We start from the raw sequence: 4,928 nt of genomic DNA on the forward strand, positions 1-4,928 counted from the left end.
GCACCCCGCGGGGGGGGGGGGGGGGGCCCGAACCGTCCCAGCATGGCTCCCCTCCACCGCCACCACCACGGCCCACCCCCTGCGATGGCGGACGATCTAGCTTGGGGGCCTCTCAGGCTGCGCAGGGAAGGAAGTTTCCAGAAAGCCTGGGCTGGGGGAGGAGTCCCGGGGACAGCTGTTGCCTGCCCCAGGGGGCTGCCTGTGGACTCTTCCCTGCATGGCTGAAGGCACGCGGGGGGCCCTCGAGCAACTCAGAAGCACAAATCGGTGGTTTGGGGCCGCCCAGCTGGGCTGGCATCCAGGAACCTGAAGAGCCGGCTATGGCAGCACCACGGCCTCGGCCCCACTACCCTCCCAAAGTCCCCATCCTCCTTCCCTGACAGGCCCGTCCCTGCCTGCCCTCTGGCCTCTGCTCAGGGCCAGTCCCTGATCAGACCCTCTGGCGCGGCCCCTCTACCAGGAGCCTGGTTCTTGGAGCACAGCCCTGTCCCACCCCACCCCCCTGTCTTCCCTGGTCCACCCTCCCCTGCACATCCAGTCACCCCTGTCACCCGGGGTTCCCTCCCAGGGCCGCATCCCAATTCCACATTCCCTGGTCTCTGCTCCTAGCCCCAGAAGTCCACGTCCGCCTCTGTCAGCCGCGCACACACCTTCCAGGCTGTGTCCTCTCATCGCCCCCTGACTTCTCTGCTCTTTACCTTCCTGATGACCCACGGGGCTCAGGGCTACCGGGCATCCGAGGGGCCTCGGCCCCGGCCACAGCCTCTTGGACGATGCCCTTGCTCTGCCACGGAGGGCCCTGCTTCCCCCGTCCCTGGGCCCTGGCCCAGGGGACACCAGCCCTCCCCCAGGGAGGAGAGAGTAGTCCCTTCCCTTCCAACTGGGGCTTCCACCCCCTCTCGTGGGCCGGTGGGGGAGGGAGGAGGCAGAGAAGATGCAGATAAAATAAAAGGTATGAAATGGAAGGTCTTCTCACGTGCGTTCCTGGGTCGTGGGTTCAATGGGCCCTGTTGGGTCTGGGAGGGGATGCGGGGTGGGGCCGCAGCACCCCCAGGAGAGGGTGAGCCCCCTGCCTGGCCTGGGCTCTCGGAGACTCAGATTTGGGTTGCTCTGAGCAGCTGACTCCAACCGACCGGTGGCTGGGTCGCTTCTAAGACACTGTCCAAGTGGCCCCTCTTCCAGCCCAGCAGCGGTTTCCATTCTGCTGCTGGGTGTGCTGAGGACTAAGGGAGTGTGGCTGGTCCCCAAAGTGGGAAGAAAGAGGTATGGCCGGTGGCGCAGATTCAGTTCCCCCGATGGCTGTTGGTGTCATGGATCTGGGGGAACGGGCCCTGGGCAGGTCAGAGGACGCAAAGCCGGAAACAGCCAGCCCCAAATCAGGGCATGGGGTCTGAAGACGGAAGAGGGCAAAGGAAGGGCCTCCCCCAGTGGTGGAGCTCGAGCGGTCCTTGGAAGTGACATCTTCCCGTACGGCTTTGCAGGGTGTTCACTGTGCAAGAGGCAGGTGTGGGTGGAATCCCACCTGTGGGCCACTCCTCAAGCCCTGGCATGAAGCTGCATCCACTTGGGTGAAGGCCACCCTCTTCTAAGCCATGCAAAGGCACCATAAGGGCCAGTGGTGGCCCTAGAGGAGTGCTGAGAATGGGTGGGACCCCCCCCCCAGGCAGAGACAAGGCGAGGGGTGCTCTGAGCAGCGGGAGCCGCCTGCACAAAGGCTTGGGCGCAGGGCGTGAAGCAAGGGTGGAAGCAGAGCTGTGCAAGAGGTGGCCGAGGCCTTCAACACCAATCCCTCAACTGGGGGATTGCCCTTAAACTGGGGCAAACTGGAGCCATGGAAGGTGGTTGAGCAGGGAAGTGACAAGCTCAGGGTTGCATATTAGGATATTTAGCAAAATTCCAGCTGCCTGCTGGCCACATGGGGAGGGTGGAGTTATAGAGACCAGAGCTTTCCCTGTGCATCAGCCCACTGCCTCACAGGGGGTGAAGTCAAACCTTCGTTCAGAAGCAACTTAGGTGGAAAACTCCGTGGTGCCCAAACATTCAAGGAGGCTGCAGCAGGCAGGGGGGCAATGTGTGGCTCCAGCTCCTCCCCGTGGGGAAGATTCTCCTCTTCCATCATCCTGCTCTAACACCTCAGCCACTAATGGCCCACCAACCACTATCCATTCTCCCCTCCTCAATACCAGATCCCCAGTTTTACTGAGCCCAGCTAACAGGCAATATTTCCAGCCTCCCTTGCACATATGGTGTGGCTGTGTGACTTAATTTTAGGGTATGAGATATAAGGAGAAGATCTTGGAAGGGATTTCTAAAAATGCTCCTTGAAATAGAAACAATATTGGTGAAGGTTAGCTCTGTCCTCTCTGCTTCATCCTGCATCCCGCCTGGAGTGCAGATGTGATAGCTGGAACTGCAGTAGCTACTTGGGACCTGGAGATGACCTTGAGAATTGTAGCCATGTGCTGAGGATAGCAGAGAAGCAAGATAAAAGGCCTGGGACTGGGAATTCCCTGATGGTCCAGTGGTTAGGACTCTGAGCTTCCACTGCGGGGGAGCACAGTTTCGATCCCTGGTCGGGGAACTAGGATCCTGCATGCCGTGCGGCGTGGCCAAAAAAAAAAAGACCCTGGGCGTCTGATGACACCATAGGTGTGTCCACATCATCCCTGGGTGCCTGCTTCCAAACCCTCTCAGGGAAAAAGAGAAATAAACCATTCGTTTGTTTAAGCCACTGTTTCTTCTTGTCTCTATTACCAGCAGCCCATATTATTACCTATTTACTGCTGCATCACAAATTACCCCCAAACGTAGTGGCTTACAACATCAATAATCATTATTATCTCTCCTGGTTTCTGTGGGTCAAGAATTCAGACATGGCACAATGGGAGTGGCTTATCTCTGTTCCATGATGTCTAGGGCCTCTGCTGGAAGAATCAAAAGCCAGGGGTGGACTCATCCAAAGGCTCGTTCACTCACATGTCTGGCAGTTGATGCTGGCTGATGGCTGAGGGCCTAACTAGGGCTATTGGCTGGAACACCAAAAGAGGGCCTCTCCATGTGGCTTGGGCTTCCTTATAACTTGGTGGCTAGGTTCCAAGGACAAGTGTACCAGGAGAGCGGAGGCTGTATTGCCCTTTGCGATCTAGCCTCAGAAGTCACATGCATCACTTCTGCCCCTTTCTATTGGTTAAAGCTATTACAAAGGTCCACCCAGTTTCAAGGTGAGGGAACATAAGACCCCACCTCTCGCTGGAGGCTTGTCAACATCACATTGTAAGATTAGCATGTGGGATGGCAGATATATTAGTGGCCATCTTCAAAAATGCAATTGGCCGGGCTTCCCTGGTGGCGCAGTGGTTGAGGGTCCGCCTGCCGATGCAGGGGACGCGGGTTCGTGCCCCGGTACGGGAAGATCCCACATGCCGCGGAGCGGCTGGGCCCGTGAGCCATGGCCGCTGAGCCTGCGCGTCCGGAGCCTGTGCTCCGCAACGGGAGGGGCCACAACAGTGAGAGGCCAGCGTACCGCAAAAAAAAAAAAAAAAAAAATGCAATCGGCCAATGAGCCAAATGCCATTCCTAACAAATCAACATCTATAGACTGGTCTGCAAAATTAGCACCAACCGTTTTGGTGTTTTGTTTTGTTTGTTTTTGGGGGTTTTTTTTGGCTGCACCGTGTAGCTTGTGGGATTGACCAGGGGTTGAACCCAGGCCTCGGCGGTAGACCGCCAGGGAATTCCTGAACACCAACCATTTTATAATGCTTGTTTGAGGGAGAAGGTGGTGGACTATCAGATGTGGGCCTACTGGGGACAGAATGAGATGCTCAGGTCATTTATTTGGGCCCTCTAGCCTACAGTAGAATAAATAGGGCCACAAACTCTTTGTAGCTCATCCCCTCAGGAGGTGGAACCTACTTCCTTGCTCTCTAAATCTGGGCTGACCTGATGACTTGCTCTGTCCAGTAGAATGTGGCAGAAGTAAGGCTGCACCGCTTTGGAGGCTAGGCCTCAAGAGGACTTGCAGCTTCCACCTGTGCCCTCTTGGAGCCTCGAGACCACCAGGCTGTGAAGATGCCCAGCCTGGTCTCCTGACAGATGAGAGGTCACATGCCCCCGCCAAGAGCCCGGACATGCCAGCCCAAATGGAGCCACACATGACTGTAGCCACAGGAATGACCCCCAGGTAAGAGTAGCAGACTAGCCGCCGAACCACCGAGCTGATCCCAGCCCAAACTGCTGACCTACAGAGTGGTGAGAAATAAGAAACCCTCGTCGTTTCAAGCCACTAAGTTTTGGAGTGGTTTGTTACATGCAATGGATGGCTGATACGGGCTCTGAACCCATTTCCACCTCTTGATGGAGGGTCACTGGGCCTGCACAGCCTGGTGAAACTGGAAACCCCAGTGTCTGCTGGACAGCTCGCATCTGGTGGTCTGGTGTCTCTTGTTCACGTGTTTGGTCTCTATTTGAGCCAACAGTGAACCAGGATACTCCATTCTAAACCATTCTCAAAGGAGAATAATGGCTGAGGAAGGGGGCAGAGCTTTGTCCCCAGATCCCAGAGACCTCTGCCTCTGCTCTCTGATCGAGGCCTGACTCGGCTCCACACAGCAGGGCTGAAACAAGGTGCCCGATCTCCACACCCCCAACCCTGCTTCTCTCGATCTTTTCCGTCTCAGGAAATAGTGTCACCACTGTTGCTTAAGCCAGGTGTTTGTATAGCAATCTTCTTCTTCATAGTTTTTTTTTAAAAACTTTGTATTACATAAAATTTCAAAGACCACAAAAGTAGAGAGATTGGTGCAACAAGGCCCTTTGTCTCCAGCACCCAGCGCCGCAGCCATCGCCCACCAGGACCAGTCTTTTTTCACCCACACCCCACCCCCGTACTTCTCCTCGCTTCAACTGGACTATCTCGAAGATCTGGA

This window comes from Physeter macrocephalus, unplaced genomic scaffold (genome assembly GCF_002837175.3).
Source record: "Physeter macrocephalus isolate SW-GA unplaced genomic scaffold, ASM283717v5 random_48, whole genome shotgun sequence".
NCBI lineage: Eukaryota > Metazoa > Chordata > Mammalia > Artiodactyla > Physeteridae > Physeter > Physeter macrocephalus.